The 24467-nt window shown below is 41.5% G+C and overlaps 1 protein-coding gene across 5 annotated transcripts in view; it reads right to left on the reverse strand.

Annotated features, from left to right (window-relative positions):
• tbl1xr1a (TBL1X/Y related 1a) overlaps nucleotides 1-24467 on the reverse strand; it is a 145456-nt gene that overhangs the window by 86838 nt on the left and 34151 nt on the right. For 4 of the 5 annotated variants that reach the window (XM_069896951.1, XM_069896950.1, XM_069896952.1 and 1 more), the window contains exon 2: nucleotides 7088-7166. The exons of the other annotated variant lie outside the window; for it this stretch is intronic. The gene's annotated coding sequence lies outside the window, so the exon portion shown is untranslated. The remainder of the gene's footprint in view (nucleotides 1-7087; nucleotides 7167-24467) is intronic. 5 annotated transcript variants of the gene reach the window in all.

Genomic DNA, 24467 nt, shown 5'->3' on the forward strand with positions numbered 1-24467 from the left:
GCAGGGCTAGTTTACCGATGGCTCCAGCCAATGGAAAAATGGTAAACAATGCTGGAAAGGCACCGACCGCTCTCTACCCTGCCACAGGCAAAACCCTAACTCAGGAGGGTGCAGGCAGATCCAGTTAATGAGCCAAGTCGAGCTTGTGGCTGTGGCCTTAACTCTCAATGAAATCACTAGACGCCTTCATATTTACAGTCTCCCTGTTTATTGCCAACGGCCTGGCAACGTGGATGCCCTGGTGGCATTACGTGGAATGAGAAATCCAGGGTCGCCCACTCTGAGGACAGACTCATTGGGAACTCATTTGGGGTGAGGGGGAGGCCCAAAATGGACAATTACCATCCACTATGTGGACACACATACGCCCTGGTACACAGCTGAAGCCACCCACAATGCAGCAGTTGACCAGGCTTCCCAGATACGTGGGTCATTTGTGCTCCCCAAACAGGCAAACCACAGCTCACTGGCAGACTGGGCACATTCCAAAAGCAGGAATTTGGGGGCCGACAGAACATGACAATAGGCTGAAGGTCAGGGCGTGGCCCTAACCCGTGATGAGGTCAAAACTGTGGTCACCAATTGCCTGACATGTCAAATCCTGGGGTAGGTCAGTAGGTCCCTCTGACCAGATTCATAGGGGCCACCAAGAAGTGGAGAGGTATTGGACCGCACATTGGGATCACGTGTTGGATCATGTTTCTGGGAGAACCAGGGATGAAGTGCACACCTATGCAGAGACTGACCCAGAGAAAGTGAGCTTCCCACATTCACTTAATGTTCATCTGCGGGCACTGGAAGTGGATATGCGGCACTGAGAGTATGACTGACAAATACGCCAACACAGCTATCAACTTGAATACTATCGAAGGACTGCCATAAACACTGTGGGGAGGTAATGATCACCAAGCAACTTCACCCCACACCACTAACAGCAACACATCTGGCCACCCTCGTCGGTGTGGGTGGCTCAAAGGCAGGTCTTTCCCTGCGCACAATCGGCCTAATACAAAGTCCCGACTCAGAGAGCGAGTCCCCAACCAGCGAGCAGGTGTTGGGAATGTTTGTGCAGACAGTACACCCAGCACTGGTCTGAGCAATCAGTGAAAGTGCAAGTGAGAACAGCATCCACAGAGCAAGAGAGTCTGCAGCTGACTGTCCAGTGAGGGTGGGTGCTCCTTGGGTATTAAATGGTACATCCTGGATGAGCGGCTGCCAGGTCAACCCATGGGGAGCCATGGATCGGTATGGTTGCTGCTATCTGGGATGAGTGCTACCATGCATTTTGTAAATATGAAGGATCACCTGGGTGAATGGCCATCATGGTAGAGTCGCTGGCCAATGAGATGCCTGTGGCATTTTGGCATAAGGAGGAATTGGATGGCTTTGGGCTACCTGCTCGCAGATAGAGGAGGTACCAGCGCTGTTGTTGGTATCAACATTGCACTTCCATTCCAAGCCAGTCATGGAATACCACTCACTTGCCCCAGTGAACAAATTAAATGAGCCAGAGACTAGTCCCTTGAACACAACACATCATGGGGAAGCTGGTGGACCTGTGGGGCTGGGAAAGTTGGCACCCCAATAGTGGGAATAGGTTGAGTGTAATGTAAATATGTCTTTGGTGTACTAGCCTGTAAAGGGATTGGCATGGTGTAGTAACTTCTGAGGGTGGGATATAATGGGGAGGTCACGTGATCTCTCCAGCAGGCAAGAGATCAGAAGTGACCACCTCACCTGCCAATCAAGGGTTAGGTCTGTCCGCCTGTGAGGCTGATCATTGGCTCTTGCAATGGATGTGTGATTGTTCCTCCAGGTGCAAATCAATGGTGAGGCTGACGTGCAACTGGTCCTTGCAGGTCGATTGGATGGGCCTCTGCATTAAAAAAGGCCACCATGAGGAACAGCTGGATCTCTTTTTTACTGCTTCCTCAAAACCATCGCTGAGCTACAGGCTGCAGCCACACACCAGAAGGCCAAATGGAATGGGCTCATCCTGGATTCCAAGTTGTGGACAACACTGGAGTTAGGTTCATGTTAGTTGTGATTAGGTTACTGTTTATTAGTGTGCAGTTGGAGAGAGGGGCGTGATGGGTAATGGGTATTTAATCCTCGCATTCCCCATTGGGGGTTGAGATTGTTTAGTAGTAATCTATTTACATGTAACGTATAAATTATTTGTGTGATATTCCTGTCTAAGTGTGTTCCCTTTTGTGAATTCCCCAGCATATTAATAAAGATTCCTTCCCTGTTATTAATCTGTGTTCGGATTCGTTACATCTCAGACCTGCTGAACTTGTTCCTCCCAACATAACATCACGGGCAAAACTCTCCCCACCATCAAGACAATCTACGTGGAACGATGCTGTTGGAGAGTAGCAGCATTAATCAAGGATCCTCACGACCCAGAACCTGATCTATTCTCAATTCTGCCATCAGGAAATAGGTACAGATTCCACAAGACCCATACCACCAAGTTCGGGAACAGTTGCTACCACTACACCATCAGACTCCTCAACAACAAACTCAGAGACTCATTTGGGGATTCTTACTGTGCAGATTATTATTGAGTATTCATTTCCTGTATTACAGTATTTGCACTTTTTTTGGTTTACATTTCTCTCTTTTCTTGAGTACAGTTTTTTTATAAGTAGAATTTTTTTAAGTAGAAATTCTGCCTAGCCTACAGGAATAAGCATCTCAGGGTTGAATGTGATGACGTGCATGTACTCAGACAATATATCTGAACTTTGACTTTCAATTCCCCCCTTACTTAATGAAGAAGATACCAGAGAGCTTGCCGCGAGGGGGTATACTTGGCTACCATGAGGAACGAGAAGTTTGTTCTTTCAAGAATATTTAATAAATTACAGTACAACTCCAATTATCCAAAATGATCGGGACCATGCCTATTTTGGATAAATGGTATTTTTGGATAACTGGTCATTTTTTTAAAAAACAGCCCAGTAGCAACCAGCAAATCACTTGTAACTGTGTGTAAACAACAAGGGAAGGCTTTTTAAGCATGAAATAATGTTTAATTCTCACCAAAAACCAACCTGAACAAAATAAGATTTTTATTTTAAATTAAAATTTTTCAACCTGTGACGTCAGTTCAGCTCAGAAAAAATTTTGGATAACTGAAGATTTCTAATTGTTTCAGATATCCTTGTTTATCTGAAATTTTTCGGAGGTGAAATGACGACATTTCAGCTCCCAAAAATGTTGAATAAATGAGGATTTCGGATAATCCCGTTTTGGATCATCGGCATTGTCCTATAGTTCTGCATTCTTTGGAATTTATAAGAATGATAGGTAATTTCATCAAGAGATCTTAAAGCTATATGTTGAGGTGCTAATACTTGAAGAATCCACAATTGCCACCACCTTCTCCAGTATCTTCCCTATGGCATGGAGGATGCAAAAATCATGGTCAACTCACAGCAATTTCTTTCCTTGCTTCCTATAATAACTTGGGGTACATCTCATCAGTCCCAGGACTTATCAACCCTAATATTTTTTTTTTAAAAAGATCCAGAACTTCCTCTTTCTTAACCTCAATATACTCCAGTACATACACATGCTCTATTCTGACCTCACTTGATCAAGATTCTCTCTCTGGTGAGCACTGATGCAAAATATTCAGTTAGGACCTCTATCCTTAAGTGGCCCTACATTCACTCTCGTTATTCTTCTGTTCTTCACTTAGGCATTGAACGCCTTAGGGTTTTCCATAAGTCCTTTCTGGTTTCTTCTTTGCTATCATACAATTCTCATGAGCCCTTCCTCACTTTTACTTCCTAAGTCATGAGTATGTTTCCTTCTTCCTCTTAACTAATTCCCTTCACCCATTTTGCCAACCAACATTCCTTTATCCTACTACCTTTTCCCTGTCTTAGTGGGACAAACCTATCCAGACACAGCACTGTGGGCTACACCCTCCGTCGTGCTGACCAGACAGCAGCGTCAGGAAAAACCAGGGGAGGTGCCGTTTGGGTCATAATCAATTCATCATGGTGCACAAACATGAGGTTACATCCCAGTCCTGCTCGCCCAATCTAGAACATATGCAATCAAGTGCTACCCATTCTATCTGCTAAGGGAGCTCACCGCCATCATCCTGGTTGCAGTGTACATTTCGCCCCAGGCTAATGGAGGGACTGGGCACTGTGATTAACAGCCTCAAGACAGCACACCCTGATGCCTTCCCGATCATTACAGGGGACTTCAATCAGGCCAACCTGAAGAAGTCTCTGACAACAAGTGTCACCGACTTCATCAAAACCTGCATGGATGTGTGTGTTCCCCAGCGCACTTACAGAGTCTTCCCCAAACAGAAACCTTTGATAAATCAGAGGATTCGCAACCTGCTCAAAGTGAGATCAAGGGTGTTTAAGGTCAAAGATCCAAATATCTACAAGAAGTATAACCTGTGGAAGGCCATGTCTGAAGCAAAGTGGCTCTAATTTTCTTTAAGTAATGGCCATTAATTTAACTTGTACAAATTATTTAAATCTTTGTCCACTCAAATACCTAAGAATTCTTGTAAAAGATACTGATCGACTTTTCTTATAACAACTACAGGGTTCAATTTGTCCTAGAATGCTGATTTGCTTTTCAAAGCAGTCATTTATTACAACAAGGACCTAGTATCCCAAAAAAAAGTGTTTCTTGTTGCATTAACATTTTTTTTTAAATCATTTCACAGATACAGGTATTCCCCACTAACCGAAAGTAGAGTGTTCCTATGAAATCTTTCTTAAGCAGAAATGGCATAAAGCGAAGAAGCAATTACCACTAATTTATATGGGAAAAATTTTTGAGCTTTCCCACTACCACTGCCCAACAGCCAGCTATCAGTCCCTACACTGATCCCACTGCCCTGTGCTCTCCCGACAGCCTGCTGAAAGTTATTTTCGCTTTTCATCTTTTTTCATAAGTGAAAATCCTCTTTGGATTTCTTTTGGTTAGCAGAAAAAGACTTAATGTAAGTCTTTTGTAAAAGTGAAGTGGCACAAAGCGAACTTTTGAAAAGCTGGGGGGGGGGGGGGGGGGGGAAATACCTGTATCATGCTTAATGCAACAGATATTACAGGTACTTAAAATAGTTAAATGCCCAATAATTAGAAGATCTTCTATCAGTAACACAGCTGCTCAGTTAAGAGATCTAAAAAGTTAGAGACCAGATTATTCTATATTTTTGACTATGTCAAAATGCATTGCTCCACCTTTCCACACATTTTACTAATGTGAGTGGTATTTGGGGGTGGGGGGGAGGGCGGAAGGCTGAGTTAAGTAACCTGCCTCCCACAAACCACATTTCTGCAACCATCCCCATCCTTCCATGAACAAAATAAATGTCTGAGGGAGAGTGGGTCACCCAACTGAATGCCAAACACCTTTTAAAAAAAAGTCCCCGATATAATTGAAAAATTGTTCAAATAGTCTCAAATAACATTTAAAAATAAGTATCATTAAAAGGTCATTGAGATGCTCACAAATAATTTATCATTTTATTTTAAATTTTAATTAAAGGCAAATGTTTACTGGCCAATGGGTTGACGATCCCATTCAAATTAGTGGGGCTATCACTTTTACCCCTCCTTGGCATGAGTGTGCTGGCTACAAAGTTAATTTGGTCCCTACTTTCAGCGCATCAACAGTTCACCACTGCACTGCATTCATTGGTGAATCCTGCAGAGGACTGGAAAGTCAGATGCATCAGCATTTGCTCTCCAGCACATCACACTCAGAATTGTGCTTTTCACATTGTTTGCCAGAAAAGTCAAAACTATGTCGGGGTGTGAATCGTAAAAGCTGAAGGTTGTAATTCAAGTTCTTATGATTGCCACTGGATTTTAGTGTTTTTCTTTAAGGAATACAAAACAAGCATAGCATGTTCAGTTGCCAAAAGAATTTATACAGTAAAATCCACATTATCACTGGAAACTCAAACAACTAGCCAAAAAAATTTCAAGGAAATAAATAAATAGATAGATAGACAGACAATAAATAAATAAACAAACAGACAGAGAAATAGATGGATAAATAAATGAATAGACAAATAAATAACTAAATAACTAAATTGGAACCCCCCCCCCCACCGGGAGCAAACATTCAGCCAGCGGAGCACCCCGGTTGTGAAACTAGGGTCCGAATTTTAAGGAAGCTGCGCTGAGGATTTGACCAGAACAATTATATAGAGTTGAGTCAGGTTGCACTAAAGGTCTGGTTGGGACACTGGCATGGAGGTGAGTAGGGTTGCACCAAGAGTCTGACGGGGACACCAGGATGAAGATGCCACTCATAGCTGGCGTAACTCTTCCAAAGTGTCTACCTATCCATGCCTAGTATAAGAGTCTATATCTCTATTTGTATTAGGTATATAAGCAAAGCTTTATCTGTAAATTTGAGGGGGGGGGGGGGGGATGTGGGGTGGCACAGTGGCTAGTGCAACACTGCTACAGCGCCAGTGACCAGAGTTCAAATTTAAATTTTGTAAATTACTGGAATTAATGATTAAAGTGAACTTTACATAATTAAAGGCTACAATACTAAGTTTTTTTTTCCCAAACTACATTTTGCACTGCCTTTTGTCTTTGGAAACGGTGTATTCTTAATGCAAGTGTATTAGTTAAGCAATGTGAGAGTGAGTGTCAGTCAACTGAAAAATTTGCATTTCCGGCATCTGCGATCCCCATAGGTACCGAATAATGAGGATTTTTACTGTAATTAAGGGTGGAGAATTAAATTAATACATTTGAAATAAAAAGCCTGATGCTCAATTCTATTATTTTTTACCTTAAAGTCAGAATAAACTGCAAAACATTGAAAAGGGATTATATTGGTTAAATTTTAAAAAAAAATCAATCCAATTACTTAAGGAACATAAAAAGTTGAGAGTAGCAAAGGTACACTGACCTTTTTCTGATTTGATCTGGACAATTCCATGTGGACAACCCCATTAAATTGTTCTTGGTACAAAACCAAACAACTTCTAAGACTATATATATTTACACATCAACTAAATCATCACATGACATTGAATGAAGCTATTATGAGGAAATCGTGCAAATTATCAACATACCCGCTTCAATCCCCAATTGTGAAAAATTCCAGGTCCTGCCAAGGGTCAGCGACGTCAGTACTCCAAAATCATCCAGCACCTGTATGAAGTAAAATCATTTTTATAAATATGATTCAGAATAAAAATTATAAAGTTTGATGAATAGATGTCTGAACCAGTGCAACAGAATCTTCATCTTCTGATCATCTCTAAAAAGTGGAAAAAACATGAATTTAATCTACTTCCAGTTCACCCAGCTCCCAGACTGCAGATGACATGCTGATAATGGAAGGAAATTTAGGATGAAAATCAAAAGTAAAAAAAAAAGACTGCCTTTAAATATTCCCAATACATAAATTTCATGTATAAACACACAGAGCAGAAGAAATAAAAACATGCACCTTTTCTTTTTAAAATATTTGAGAGCTGAACATGTAATCCAACATACAAAGTCATCTAATAGAACACACAACATAATTGCAAATCTAAAGCCTGTAGCCGACTGCTACAAAGAAAAACACACACACACACACACACACACACACACACACACACACACACACACACACACACACACACACACACACACACACACACACACACACAGTGGCAGGTTAAGCTCATTCATTTATTAAGGCTGGAAAGGCTGCTTTATACTGTTCAAGTTCCCGCCGTTTTTTACTGATTGACTCAGTCATCCATATGAATAACAATAACGGGCTGGAATGTCCATGCATATGAATGCCCTTCTTCCCAGCCTGTTTCTGCTGAGTTAGCTGGGCAGCTTTGAACAATGCCATTTTAGGGCTGTTGCTCTGATGCTATCCCAGCTTCTACCCCCGCCGGTTCGTTGTCCTGGGAGTCGCTTTAGCGATCTCTCTCGCATCTACTGCCGCGCGATGTGCCAGCCCAATCTCCACAATTGAGGGCCACCGTGTATGGTCCCCACCCCCCCGAACCAGCGTTATAGTCTATAGTGTCCGTAGCTGTAGTCCCCAAAGTCTTTTGTGGTCTGCCTCTGCGTCAAGGTGTTGGTGTCTCCATGAGTTCTGCTGGGTCTGTGTGGGCAGGTTTGAGTCTATCTGTAGTGAAGACCTTTGGTTTACCACCAATGTCCAGCTCGAAGGTGGCTCCGTTGTTTCAGATTACTTGAAAGGGACCTTTGTATGGCTTCTGCAGTGGTGAATGGTACAAACATGTACTCACAGTCCTTGAGTTCTTTGGGGATGTTGGACTTGGCTTGTCCGTGTCTGGAGGGTGGGATCAGATCCAGGTTACCAACCTAGTTGCGCAGCCTGTCCAGGAAGATGGTTGTCTCTTCCTGCTATCCTCTGGCCTGTGGAACGAAATCCCCGAGAACCATGAGTGGGGCTCCGTAGACGAGATCAGCGGAGGATGCATGGGGGGTCTTCTTTCGGCGCTATTCGGATGTCCAGTAGTGCCCATGGTAGCTCGTCCACCCAGTTGGGGTCCTTAAGTCTGGTCATGAGGGCAGTCTTGAGGTGCCTGTGGAAATGCTCCACCATGCCGTTGGCTTGCAGGTGGTATGCCATCATATGGTGTAGCTGAGCGCCCCACAGGTTGGCAATGTCGGTCCACAAACTGGAGGTAAACTGCACCTCGGTCAGAAGTGATGTGCTGTGGCAGTCAGAATCTTGCAATCCAGGATGAGAGGAGTGCTTTGGCACAGGACCTAGTGGATGTATTGGCCAGGGGATTGCTTCTGGCCACCAGGTGAAGCGGTTGACCACTGTGAACAGGTAGCGGAAACCCTGAGAGACTGGCAAGGGTCCCACTATTCCACATGAATGTGGTCAAATCTGCATTCCGTTGGCTCAAAAGGCTGTGGGGGGACCTTGGTGTGTCGCTGCACTTTGGCTGTTTGGCACTGCGTACTCGCCTTGGCCCACCCCTGGACCTGCTACTGCAATCTATGCCACATGTATTTGCTGGCCACCAGCCAAACCGTAGTCCTGATGGATGGGTGTGCCAGCCCGTGGATGGAGTTAGAAACTCGTCGCGTCTGTGCCATTTGGACAATAGGTTGAACCTGTCCGGTGGCCACTTCGCACAGGAGGGTGGTAGTACCTGTGCCGACTGGAATGTCCTGAAGCCGAAAGACCTGTGACAGCGGTCCTGTACTGCGGGATCCCGTCATCCTGCTGCTATGCCTCTGCAAGTGCTGTGATGTCCAGACCGTTGACCAGGGATTAAATGCTGTGTCTTGGCAAAGTGTCTGTGACCACAATGTCTTTGCCCGAGATGTGTTCGACATCAGTGGTATACTCAGAGATGTAAGACAAACGTCTCTGTTGGCGGGCTAACCAGGGATCGGAGATTTTAGCCAGGGCGAAAGTCAGTGGTCTGTGGTCCGTGAAAGCCCTTCCCTCAAGAAAGTACCGGAAGTGGCAGATGGGTAAGTATAGCACCAGCAGCTCTCTATCGAAAGCACTGTACTTTAGTTCAGGGGGTCGCGGATGTTTGCTGAAGAAAGCTAGTGGGTACTAACTTCCTTCTATCTGCTGCTCCAGGACTCCACCATTCACTGTTCCTGAGGCATTGACTGTGAGGGCGTGGGTGCATCTGGTCTGGTCAAGAGTGCAGCTTTGGCCAGAGCTTCTTTGATTTCCACAAACGCGCATGCGGATTTGTCGTCCCAAGTCAGATCCTTCTCCTTGCTGGACATCAGGATGAACAGGACCTAGTGGATGTTTTGGCCAGGGGGTTGCTTCTGGCCACCAGGTGAAGCAGCTGGGATAAACCTGCAAACTCCTTCAGATCTTTGGTTGTACTGGGCTTCGGGAAGCTGCGGATGGTCTCTACCTTGTCAGGCAGTGGTATGGCCCCGTCTTTTGTAATCCTGTGACCCAAGAAGTCGATGGTGTTCAGGCCAAACTGGCATTTGGCCAGGTTGATGGTGAGGCCGAATGCCTGCAGATAGCTACAGAGATTTCAGAGGTGCCGAAGGTGTCCCTGTCCGGTTCTATTTGCCACGAGGATATCGTCGAGGTAGACGAAAGTGCCGTCCAGGTCTCAGCCCACTGCGTCCATCAGTCACTGGAATGACTGTGCCACATTTTTTAGCCAGAATGGCAACCTCAGGAACTCGAAAACCCAAATGGAGTGATGATGGCCATCTTAGGGATGTCATCAGGATGCACCGCGATCTGGTGATATCCTTGCACGAGGTCCACCTTTGAGAATATTGTTGCCCCGTGCAGGTTTGTATGTTCACACTGATAATGAAAACCATCTTTACAAAGACTATCCTCATAATTCCAAAGATTTACTGTTAAGTTTATCACTTCATCATATCTAACTCAGATTGGGATAATAATGACACTTTGATTTTTTTTTACATTCGCCCGAGAACCTACACAAAACTATCAACACTTGAACAATGTTCTTAATAAATCAGACATTATGCACAATTCCTCAATATGGAACATCCAAGATCAATCCATCAAATTTCACTTGTCTCCTTAGTATATCCTTCCTAAAAGACAAAAATATGTACTGTATCCCACCGGTGGTACATGGAGTCCTAACTCACAATCTATGTGAGTTGTGTCCACCCCATACATGACCAATTTTTTTTAAATACTGAAATTCTTCAATAAAAAGTTCATATGTTGAAAAATCTTTTGAAAAATTGCTTTAACACCTCGTTAAGTCATGCTAATCCGACTTATGACCAATCCGAGTTATGACCAATCCTTCAGTTCCAATTACGATTCTAAGTTGAGGACTGCCTATATTCCCAAGCATTCAAATGATCATACCTGAAAAATGGATTCTATCGCAACATCTCTATGAAACACATGCTAAAAGTGTAACATTCTTCCCTACCATTGCTGATGGCTATAAATGAGGCAATGGTACGATGGGTGATAGAAAGGGTCTCAAGGTGAGGAACCTAGAGTAAAATGCACTAGATGCTCTTTCAAAAAGAGTAAGGAATGGTGAGGACAGAAAACTCCTGGGTGATAGCCAGGTTCTCCTGGCTCGAGTTTGTCAGGGAGGTCTCAGAAAGGACACAAGTGAGGTCTAAGAATGTCCTTTTGATGGTGAATAAATTTGTCTACTTTACCCATTTCTGTGGGCTGGAAGGACAGATCTTTTCTTCTTAAATACACAGAGTGAATGACTCCCCCTTTTGCAGCAGGAAGAAGACATGGCAGATCAAACACCACTTTTTATTGCACTAAATGTAATTGTGAATAGTTCCCCATCCTTTATTTTTTTTCTCCTTTTCAACTGGGGTCATTTAATATATACTATTGTCATTGGTGTATCTACAAGCCTGTTTGGCTGCAGCAAGAAGCAAGAATTTCAGTTTCTATGTACTTGCAGTTTGTGTCTGTGACAATAACCCATTATCATCATTACCCCACCACCACCACCAGCCTGGAATGATCCAGGGTGATTACGACCCTAACTTCCATGGGCAAAGTGATCAAAGGCACACAAGGTTGTATTTGAGCTGGTAGGAAATCCTAAATCCTGGCAAGGACAAAGAATTTGCTGGGCCTTCCAAATAGCATGGTTTCTGGGGAAACAAGGTTAATAGGACATTTTTGTTCATTTGGAGAAAAGAACACTAGTATTTAGCCATTGAGATTCAAACCATCATTGCAAAAGAATTGTGTGCATTGCAGTGCAACGACGTGCATTTGGACCTCCATCATAAGAAAGTGCTGTGGAGAATAACAAACCCATCAAAAAATAAGATAAAACTTGGAATGGGTGCTCAGATGCCCTGAAATGTGTGCAAAATTGTCATCAATTTTCAACAATTGAGTTTGGAGTTGTGTGAAGAAATTTCTCACACATTTTCAAAACAAATCCGTACTTTGGAATAATTTCAACTTTTCCTTTTATGTAGGCAAATGTTGCATGGCAAGCTACAAACTGAAACCAAGTTGTTTCCTTTATTTTCCAAGTCTGCAACACCAATCTGTGATAAGGGACATAAACTCTCAGTTAAACGACTTCAGTCTTTCTAATTTCTTTGGAAAATAAGATTCATTATATATAGTGTAATATTTGCACTAGATGTAGAAAAAGCCACTCATGTCAAATAGACCACCACCAATGCAAGCTAGAAATGGAATTACACAGATACAATGTACAGCAATCACAACCAATAGAATTTCTAAAAAGTTTAAAATCTAAAAATCAATAAATTTTCAACATGGGTGACTGACGCTTTAAAAATTATGCTCTTATAATATTTTGGAAAATCTTCAATTCCTTCCTAATTCACTCAGGGCTTTTCACCTCAAGAAAAACAGGCCACTTTAACAGAGGGAAAAATACCAAGATAATTGCAATAAGAAATCCCAAACTACATCAAATTTAAAACTAAAGTAATACCTTCTGCTGACCAATGAAGGCCAAAATACCATAAGCCTTCTTAACTACCCTATCTTCCTTCACTGCAACCTTGAGAGATCTTGGATTTGGCCCCCAAGGTCCCTCTGTACCAGTCATTAACTCTGCCTTCAAGTTTGACCCTCAAAAGTGCACCACCACACAAACTAATTGAAGTCCATCTGTCACTTTTCCACCCGACTCTGCATCATGTCTATATCCTGTTTTAACCTAAGACAACCTTTTACACTATCCACAACATATCCAACCTTCGTGTCATCTGCATTATCTTACACAAATAATGTGAAAAAAATAAAAGCCCTGCAAATTCTCATTACATAACTCTTTAAAGTCTAAAGATCCCAATAGGGCAAATTTCAATAATTGGACGTGCTCAGGATTTTGGTGGTGCAAGATAGATTTTTTTCCCCCCAGAGTATTAGATATTATTTCAACACATTTTTATTTTGTCTTTTATTTTAAGATTTTACACAGGAGGACAAGTTTTCCAGTAAACCAGGTGAATTTATAGGAAGTAAGTTCTTTGTAACATATATTTACAGATACAATTAATTTATTTTACTGCTGCAGCCAGATATACGAAGTAAAATAGTAAAATTATGATACGTCAAGACAGAAAAAGACAATAAATATCAAAGGATAGGTAAATAAATATTTCTTTGACAGTGAGTTCAAAGAAAAAAATGAGGTAACTGAAAAGCAGGCCGGTCTTTTGGTAGTTCTGAAGTTGTTTATGGTTAGGATTAGCGAAGTATGGGAAAGTTCAAGAGCCTGATAACTATTGGACAAAATCTGTTTTTGAACCAAGAGGTGCTGGGCTCCAAGCTTCAGTATCTTCTGCCTGAAGGGAGAAAGGATTATGACCTGAGTGACAGTTTAATGGGAGCAATGGAACACAAGGCAATGAGGGAATGGGGCCCCATTGAGTTGACAGAGTGCAGAAACAAAGGAGAAGCAACAAGCAGTAGCACCAATAGATTTCGGCGTACAAGTTCAAACAAATGACAACAAAATTTAGTCCACTATATATACCATAACAAGTACTATGATTATTCCAACTGCCTCCACTTATTCACCTAATCTACTCTGATATCTCATCAGCCTAGCTTCATAACAAGAAGGAAAAATAGGTTTGCAAGAAAACCAGTAATGAAAGTCATAAGCACCTCACAATCCACCAATCCCCAACCAAAAGAATCCACAATTTACCCATAGTGTTTGAACTGTCCTGACATCAAATAATTCACATCTATTAAAAAAATTCTTGACATTTTTATCTGTAAACTCTAAGCTAGTTTCTTGTACCAAGATGTTGTGATAGAGGTTATTTTGCAAACAGACTGGGTAGACAGAGCAAAGGCAACTTTACTACGTTGAGGTTCATTCAGAAATTTGTTCTTTAATCAGGTGGTATATGATCTCATTATTGTGAATCTTCCAGATGAGAGGGGTTGAAGATACTGTGGCCAGGATGTTGGCTGATTTTCCAAGCCAGTGGGAATTATAGATGGAGTTGTTGGAGGGGAGGGAGAAGTGTGTGACAGCCTGAGAGGTATAAACAACCCTCTGAAGTTTCTTGCAGTCTTGGATGAATCGTTTTCTGTACCATACAGTGATGTGCCCCAAAACAATTTCAATGGTGCACCTTAAGTTGAGAAATGAAGCCGATGACACGCCAAATTTCCTCAGGCTTCTGAGAAAGTTGAGGGACTTGTGAGTTTTCCAGTCATCTGTCAATGACACCATCCATCATTTTGCTGATGACTGAACAGAGACCAAACAGCAGTTCGCTGGTCTTTTTCTGAATTATCATATCTGGCTGAAATTCAATACTGGTATATATGCTAGTGTTTTATATATACTGAATGAGTGAGGGACTTGATGTGGCAAATCTACAAAGTTTCAAAGCTTTATTGGTCTCTTGGAATTGCACTTGGCACATGCTATTCACAATTTGTTTCTTTATCCCCACAACATTAGCTAAAATTGTATTATTTATTGTATTCTTTCCATAAATATCCCCTTACCAGTCCAAAGTCAATATAAGCTCATTACATTTTAGATACGATTACCATAATCAATATTTCACTACAATCTCAAGATCATCACTCCTCCAATGGAAAAAAGATTACAAGCTAGTGATTTATTATCAAAAGTATTATTTCCAGATCAAAGAATAATCATGGTAATTGACAACCCAACATTTATTTGTTTAACACCTTAAACATAGCTAAGTAGGTCCGCCACACAACTTTCTGCCTAAATATTCACATTTACCTCATTTATATCTGCAAATGTGTCAATCAGAAGCATTCAGATTCCAGCTAACGAGGTCCTTATATTTTCGAGCTCTCTGTGACATAACGTATTTTACCCATATAATGTGAGCGTGACGTGCTTTTTTACCCACCACACATTATCTCTGTAAGCACATTATACCAGAACTTTGTTTTTTACACATTGAATAAAAATTGAAGTTATTTGAGCATCAAATGATTCTATATTAAAAAAATGTTTTAATCGCTTGAATGGAATTATCAAAAAAATGCTCAAGTCAAAAATCATACAACATCTGAAATAGCAAACAAAATGCTGGAAAACATGCTTAACTCAAAAACCATATAACATCTGAAATAATGTAAAATATTGTCATTTATTAATCTTCATTATCACCCGTAAACTTTCTGAATCCTTCAAAGTCAGATTCTTGTTCACTGTCTTCATTAAAATACGTTAGGATAGCCTGCAACCATTCTTCCATTATTGTTGTCAATACTGACACATCATTGCTGTTACTGCTTTCTCCATAAGTGGTGGAATCCCCATCATCAGTCTATACTATGCCATCTTATCTGAATCCACAGTATATAATTTCTGGTGTTATCTTATCCCAAGCTCTAGCAACCCATTTGCAAACCTCAGTATAGTTTTCTCTTTTCAAGTGTCCGGTTGGGGGTGAACTCATGAGTGCTGTTCTATATCCATTCCTCCCATTCTGATCTGATGAACATCTTGAATGGATGATATCGAGTGGCTGCAGTTTACATTTCAGCCTACCCAGAATTACTGCAATGTGTGTGCCAACAAAATTTATTGTATTGTGTTGAATTCTCTTTGTGGACTACCATGGAATTAAATATGAGTAACGATTTCTTTGAGGAGGAAAAACCAGCCTGGTCTTGTCCTGTAATATCTTTCCACCCAGTTTCATAACATTAGAGTCCATCCAAACTTTCTTGTTACAGTGGCAATGTTACTCTTTTAAATATGATCATTGGCTTCAAGTTAGCACCACTTGCAGTCCAACCAAGGACTACAGTAAAGCACGAACTTTCATGCCTGGTCGTGGTTATCTCCACAGTTTGTGTTCCAGAAATAGCCACCGTTCTTGTGACTTCACCCATGTTAATGACGTCCACAGGTGTGGTTCTATGTTTGTAACTTTAATTGGCAACAAAGCGGCAAAAATCAATGGGTTTTTTTGTTCCCAAACATATGGAAGTCACTGACCTACAGTTGCTCTAGTTCTTACTAACAATTCATTTCGATTCATAAACTTTGATAACCTTGGGAAACCCACCTTGAAATCGAGGGTGCCTCTTTCTCGTGCCAATAGCCTCGCTTTCATCTGAATGGCGACTGTCGATACAGCCTTATTTTGTTCTCTTTGTCTAAGAACTCACCCCTTCAAGTCAGACTCTAACTAGGGCCATTTAGCTTTGGGGCTATGACATGCGTGTTTTTGTGGATTCTTCTTCTCAAGCTCATCTTTCTCTTTCCTCCATTCACAAATGGATGATTTGCCAACCTCGAACTCTCTTGCTGCCATTCTGTTGCCAGTTTATTCTGCTCTCAAAACTATTCAGTTTGAAGTCAACGGTGTAAGATTTGACAAATTGTCAAAACTATTCAGATCTCAAAGGTAATGTGCAAGGGCCTTTATATGAATTTTTGAATTATTGCCGATTAGGCTAGATTAAATACCAGTGATAGCTACACAGGCTGGTAATGTAATCTGTCCATGTATCACTTTGTTTTTTGTGACTTTTATAGGACATATGATGAAGGTTCTGAACAAAACAGACTAATATTGCATGCACATGATATAAGCATGTGAGCGCAATACAAGAACTTTTTACATAATTTTAAATTTTCCGCATGTTCTCTGTGTGTGCATGCTATAAGAGTGAAAATACCAGCATGACACCTTAAAACATCAAGCCTTTTAAGCTGTAGGAAAGCCATAAACCTCCTTTTTCAACAAGTAAATCTCTGCCACTTTTGGAGTGCTTATGAATGTCCCGTGACATTTTAAATGAAATAAAGAATTGAGTAATTTCAAAGACAAAATATTGTCACCTAAAAACACAAAAACAGTTGTTAAAATTATACCAGAATTAATAGTTAGCTTCTTTGATCTTTCATCCTTGCATGGGCTCGCTGATCCTATCTTTTTAAGGTTCCTTTATTGTCACACTAAAAATGTATTATCATGCAACAATAAACATGTACTGTGTATTTCGGCGTACAAGTTGTGAAACCCCAAAATAAATCTCTCAAAAAAGTGGAAGTCAACTTATACGCCAGATATACTTTTGAGACCTTAAATTTAGCTCAAAATCCAAACTGCGCTGATCCAGCATATAAATCAACCCTTGAGAAACCGATTTAGTGTGTGTCGACCCTTGAAAAACCAAAAACTCAACTGCAACAGATTTTCATTAAATTTTATTGAAAACAACACAATTACCTTCCGTGCCATTAATTGCACAAAAGATACCACACTTTTTAAACAATTTTATCAGTCTCGACTTTAACTTTGTCCCATGCCTTCAGCACGAAGTTACACACCACATCAAGCAATGCAGCACGCACTTCCCTGCTCTTAGTAAACAATTTTTCTCCACTCAACATCCATGTATTCCATTCCTCACGCACACGGTCTTTGAATGGTTTGTTCAAACAGGCATCAAGAGGTTGCCATATAGATGTCAAACCACCTGTGATAACCACCATGTAATTATTATGTAGTGTTCTCAGTTAAGTGGATACAAAACACATCCCAGACTAGCAAACTGCCTGGCCACCTGTTCCACACATTGTCAATCCATAGTTTTACACCATTTTCATCCATCCATCCTTTTTCAAGAAAATGTACAAAAATACCTGCAAGGAATTTCATTTTCAGTTTAATTTTACATTTAAAGATGCACGAGGACACCACTGATCTATGGGGGATGAGTCACGTGATGGAGTAGGGGCCGGTAGAAGAATACCAGTCCTCTCCAGAAAAGAAGAAAAAAGTGAAGGAAACGCATAGCCCCAGATACACAAAACACAACAAATAAAAGATTAAGGTGTGGAGAAAAGAAAAAAAACGGCACCTAGGAAAGAAAAACCAAAAACGGGGGGAAAAAAAAGGAAAGAAAGACTCCGGAAGAGAAAGGAGAAGGCCTTACCTGCACAAAGAAGCAGGGTCTCGCTGTGCACAGAGGAGCCCGCTCCCCGAGGTTAGTGGAGACCCCGCAGGGTCACCACCTCCTGACTGCGGGATTGCAAAAGTGGCTCACTGAGCCAAACAGAGGTGCGCAACAAGGAAAAGGAGAACACCAATAGGAGGGGGGACCAGCTGTGGAGTGAACCTACACAGACGAACAGCTGAGAGATGCCCGACAGCAGGGCTCCCAGCTAGAATAAAAGGAAAGCAACAGGAAAGGGTGGGATGAGAAAGAAAAACAGCAGCAGGAGGCCCAACAGATAATTAGCCCAGAAGAAGAGGACCAACATCAAGAAGCCATGAAAAGAAATACCCAACAAACTGAGGCAAGCAGCTCAACAAGAAAGTCAGAAGAGACACAGATACAAGGAAGAGAAGTAGAAGACACAAACCCAAGAGCACACACAGAACACCAAGCTCTGCAGAGAGGAATAGAAGGTAAAATAAATGGACAGTACATTGATTTAAAAAAAATTCAAGAACAAATGAAAGCATTAAAAGAATGGTTGACACTAGAATTCAGTGAAATGAAAAGAAAAATGAAAAGTACAGAAGAAAAAGTGAGTAGAATAGAGCTGGTCATGACAGATGTAGGGAAAGGATTAGAAAATGTGGAAGAACGTGTAATGGCTGTAGAAATGGAACTGAATGACTTAAAAATAAAATTGGAAGAAAGTGACAAAAAAGTTAAAGAAACACATGAGTTGTTAGCTCAGAAGATGGATATAATGGAAAACTATAGTAGGCGAAACAATATAAAGATAGTGGGCCTAAAGGAAGATGAAGAAGGCAAAGATATGAAAGAATTTATAAAAGAATGGATCCCAAAAGTCCTGGGAATGCCAGAAATGCAGGAAGGGATGGAAATAGAAAGGGCACACAGAACACTAGCCCCGAAACCACAGTCACAACAAAAACCAAGTTCCGTTTTAGTAAAATTTCCGAGATACACGACAAGAGAAAATATATTGGAGAAGGTAATGAATAAGATTAGAGAAGACAAAAAACCACTGGAGTACAAAGGTTAAAAAAAAATTTTCTACCCAGATGCAAGTTTTGAACTCCTAAAGAAGAGGAAAGAGTTTAACATAGCAAAAATCGATCCTATGGAAAAAAGGCTATAAATTTATGTTAAGATATCCAGTGGTGCTCAAAATAGTTATCCCGGGGCAGCAAAACAGACTGTTCTCGGATCTGGAGAAAGCACGAGAATTTGCAGAACGCCTGCAGGACAGAAAGAGAGATGAAGAGATGTAACAAGAACGAAGAGCGACAACAAACTACATAAAAAGATGTAAAAATAATGTATAAGTAAGAACTAAAGGAGGGAAGAAAAGGGAAGTAAGGGAGAAGGGGGGGAAGAGGAGGGGGGTAAAAAAAAAGAAAAATGCCATTAGTTTCAAGTTAATTATGGAGAAGGATAAGTTTGGGCCTCGGGTTCAGATTCTAAACTGGAAAAAGGCATGCATGGATTGGGATGTTGTTTTCAGGCAAGGATGTGAGGAAAGTGGAGGTGCTTCAAAGGTGAAATTTTGAGAGTACAAAGTTTGTATGTCCCTGTCAGGATTAAAGGCAAGGTTAGCAGGCATAGGAACCTTGGTTTTCGAGGGATTTTGGGGATATGATTCGGAAGAAGAAAGAGGTGAATAGCAACATGGAGCAAATGAGGTACTTGAGGAGTATAAAAAATGTAAGAAAAACCACAGGATAAAAATCAGGAAGGCAAAAAAAGACACAAGGATGCTTTGACAGACAAAATAAAGGAAAATCCTAAGGATTTTTACAGATATATTATGAGCAAAGGGATAGCAAGGGACAAAATCAAGAGTGCTCAGCTTTGTATGGTGCCAAAAGAGATGGGGGAGATCTTAAATGTTTTTTTTTAATCAGTATTCACTCAGGAAACAGGCAGAGTCATGGGAAGTAAGGAAAACAAGCAGTGAGGAGGAGGTGCTTGCAAATAAGGGTAGAAAAATCCCCAGGGCCTGACAAGATAATCCCTTGGACCTTGAAGGAGGCTACTGTAGAAATTGCAGAAATATTTCAAATGTCCTTACCCACAGGGGTGGTACCGGAGGATTGGAGGGTAGCTCACGTTGTTCTGTTTGTTTAAAAAAAAGGCTCCAAATTATAAGCCAGTGAGCCTGACGTCAGTAGTAGGTAAATTATTTGAAGATGTTGCAAGAGATCGGATAAACAATTATTTAGATAGCCAGCAACTGATCAGGGATAGTCAACATGGCTTTGTGCATGGTAGGTCGTGTCTAATTAATCTCAAGAGTTTTTTGAGTTGTTTGCCTGGAAATTTGATGAAGGTGTTATCTACATGGACTTTAGAAAGGCCTTTGACAAGGTCCCACGTGAGAAGTTAGTCAGGAAGTTTCAGACACTGAGTATTCATGGTGAAATAGTGAACTGGAATCAACTATGGCTGGACAGGAGAAGCCAAAGAGTAGTGGTGGATCATTGCTTCTCAGACGAGATGCCTGTGACTAATGGTGTGTCTAACAGATCGGTGCTGGGACCATTGTTGTTTGTCAGCTATATCAATGATCTGGACGATAATGTGGTAAATTGGATCAGCAAGTTTGCAGGTGATACTACGACTGAAGATGTTGTGGACAGCAAAGGTGGTTTTCAAAGCTTGCAGAGGGATCTGGACCAGATAAAAAAAATGGGCTGAAAAATGGCACATGGAACTAAATACAGACAAATGTGATGTGTTGCATTTTGGAAGGACAAACCAAGAAAGGAAGTACATTGGGGAGTACAACAGAGGGTTCTAGGAAATCAAATGCACAATTCTCTGAAAGTGGTATCATGGGTGGATAGGGCTGTAGAGAGCTTTTTGCATATTGGCTTTCAAAAATCAAAGTATTGAGCAAAAGAGTTGGGAATGTTGTGGTAAAGTTGGACAAAACATTGGTGAGGCTAAATTTGGAGTATTGTGTGCAGTTTTGGTCACCTAACTACAGGGAATGTATCAACAGCTTAAAAGAGCGCAGAGAAGATGTACTCTGATGTTGCCCATACTTCAGGAACTGAGTTACAGGGAAAGGTTAAAAAAGTTAAGATTTTATTCCCTGGAGCATAGAAGAATGAAGGGGATTTGATAGAGGTATTTAAAATTATGAAGGGGGGGATAGACAGAGTGAATGCAGATAGGTTTTTTCCACTGAGGGTAGGTGAGATATAAACCGGAGGACATAAGTTAAGAGTGAAAGGGGAAATGTTTAGAGGGAACGGGAGGGGAAACCACACAGAGAGTGGTGGGAGAGTGGAATGAGTTACTAGCTGAGGTGGTTAATGCAGGCTCAATTTTAATATTTAAGAAGAATTTGAAAAGGTACATGGATAGGAGAGGAATGGAGGCCTATGGTGCAGGTCAGTGGGGCTAGGCAAAAAAAATGGCATGGCACAGATCGAAGGGCCCGGTTTCTGTGCTGTCGTGTTGTATGGTTATTAACGGCCTGAGACATCACAGATACCTAGTCTTCTCTCCATCGAGGACATCAACAAGAGGCAGTTTCTTAAGAAAGCAGCCTCCATCCTCAAGGACCCCCACCACCCAGGCCATGCCCTCTTCACTCTGCAACCATGGGAGCCTGAAGACTCCGGCACAAGGACAGCTTCTTTCCCTCTGCCATCAGATTCCTAAATGAACAATGAACCACATATACTGCCTTACTTTGACTTTTCTTGCACTATTTTTATTTATTTTGTACGGTGACTTATATAAATGCTTGCATCATGATGCTGGCGCAAAACAAATTTTGTGACATGTTCATGACAATGAATTCTGATGTCACCTTCTATTTCCTTTCTAATTCTATTACCTTCTGGTGGAGAAGTTACTTCTCAGTTCTGTATAGAATGGGCAGCTCCATATTTTGAGATTGTGACCCCAAGTTGTAACCCGGGGAAATATCATCACTGAAATTTGCCCTGTCATGTCAAAGTTGGGCCAATTATACCACCCTGAAGGGAGGCTTTAGGGAATGTTTTACTGACAGTAACCACAAGCACTCTCATCTGTGACAGCACAAATCCGAACACAGGAACGTTTTCTGTTTTATTCCTTTTGATTTTACCTTTATCAAGACTGCAATCAAATGCGACCTCTCTTGTTTCATGCCTGCAATTCAGCTATTTGGCCTCTCTTGTTTCATGCCTGCAATTCAGCTATTTGGTCTGCATTTGAACCAAGGCTCTGATAAGGTCTGGAGATGAGTGCTTCTGGCCAAGAACAAGCAAAAGCTGGGCATCATTAAGCAGATTCATGGTGAATAATTGCTCCTTTGTAAAACTGTTGATGCCTCCTTTCATCACTCTGCTGATAACCAAGAGGCCGATTGGGCAGTAATTGCCCAGAGTGATCATAACTTCGCTTGGCAATTTTCCAAGTTGACGCCAGTGTTATAATTATCAAAGTTGATCCTCATCTAAAATACAAACTACTGAGGCTACTCATAAACATTAGGCTAATGGAACAAGCTAATATCACTGAATACTAAAGATATTCTCCTGATATTTTCCTTTCTTCTTTGGCTTGGCTTCGCGGATGAAGATTTATGGAGGGGTAAATGTCCACGTCAGCTGCAGGCTCGTTTGTGACTGACAAGTACGATGCGGGACAGGCAGACACGGTTGCAGCGGTTGCAGGGGAAAATTGGTTGGTTAGGGTTGGGTGTTGGGTTTTACCTCCTTTGTCTTTTGTCAGTGAGGTGGGCTCTGCGGTCTTCTTCAAAGGAGGTTGCTGCCCGCCGAACTGTGAGGCGCCAAGATGCACGGTTTGAGGCGAGATCAGCCCACTGGTGGTGGTCATTGGGGCAGGCACCAAGAGATTTCTTTAGGCAGTCCTTGTACCTTTTCTTTGGTGCACCTCTGTCACGGTGGCCAGTGGAGAGCTCGCCATATAACACGATCTTGGGCAGGCGATGGTCCTCCATTCTGGAGACGTGACCCACCCAGCGCAGCTGGATCTTCAGCAGCGTGGACTCGATGCTGTCGACCTCTGCCATCTCGAGTACTTCGACGTTAGGGATGAAAGCGCTCCAATGAATGTTGAGGATGGAGCTATTATGTAAATTGTAATGTACTCCCATCAGAAGCAGTCTTACTAGTTTCAATTTTTCAATCTTAGAAATATCCCTGGGAGTCAATTTGTGTCAATGGAATCCTTAAGAGCTAGCCTACATTAAAACAAACCATGCTGAATGCTCAGACTAATTGCCAACAATGGATAGAGAAGACTAACCTTCAATTTTGTCAGCAGGATGGTGTATAGTTTCAACAAATTGAGCAATTCTACTGACAACCAAGCAAGAACTAGTCAGTGGAAGCTGGGCAAAGCCAATAGCGAAACAATGGAAAGTCAACATGGAGCCCAAAAAAGAGCCTCATCAGCAACCCAATGAGTATTTTACAACCTTCATTTAACAGACTAGTTCATAGCCACAGGAAGAACATTTGCGGTCATGAAATGGGTTCTTCTATACCACTGCCAGGCACTGCTGGCTAACAGTATCAGATTTTCTTTCATCTGTCTTAATGTTGGACTCTCTATTTCTCAGCATTGCATTGTTGTATCAACCGTGCGTTTATACTAAGGTGATAAAAATGTAAACCCATGGCCTTTTTAAGATTTCCAGAAAGAGAGCCATAACTGCACAGTAAAGTATCTTTTGACTTTTCTCTTAAATACGTTTCCCATTCAGGGAAGCACGGTTAGTGCAGCAGTTAGCACAACACCTTTACAGAGCCAGCGATCAGAACCAGGGTTCGAATCCTGCACTGTCTGTACATTCTCCCCATGTCTGCATGGGTTTTCCCCACAGGCTCCGGATTCCTCCGTTCGAAACGTACCAGAGGTGTAGCTTCATTGGGTAGCACGGACTCATGGGACGAAACGGCAGGTTACTTTGTTGTATGTTTATATTTTTTTTAAATTGAGAATAAACAGGTAGATTTTGATAGTTTATTAACAAAACATTTTTTCATATAAAATATAAAGTACAAAAAAATAGTCTTTCTTACATTTCCATGACATCCCCATGGTTGCTTGTTTCCACTGTGCATCTGTGGAGTTTGCACATGCACACACACAAAAGCTGAGACTTTTCAAGAACGATTCTCGGATGGTCTGACATCCAGATTTTGGGGATTTTACTGTACACACAACAATTAATAAGCACTGTTTATGTTTTGAGCATTGACAGCATCCTACTTTCTGGTCATTGCATGCATTTACATTGCATTAACTTTTTTTAATGGAAGTGACAGCAGCATATTTCCCATAACTGGTAAATCGTCTGTTAGCTAATATGCACATTGTTCATATGTACAACTACTGTTTTTACACTGTGATCACAATCTGGTAGACATGAAATTTAGTTCTGACTGCTGATAAACCTATGGGTGGAGCCTAAAGGGTTCTCAAGGCCTTTCAGAAATTGGCCCTTTTCAGCCTATGGGCTTGGAGCTGGCTCCTGTCAGAAGATTGAATGGGCA

The sequence above is a fragment of the Narcine bancroftii genome, chromosome 9, assembly GCF_036971445.1.
Source record: "Narcine bancroftii isolate sNarBan1 chromosome 9, sNarBan1.hap1, whole genome shotgun sequence".
NCBI classification, from domain to species: domain Eukaryota; kingdom Metazoa; phylum Chordata; class Chondrichthyes; order Torpediniformes; family Narcinidae; genus Narcine; species Narcine bancroftii.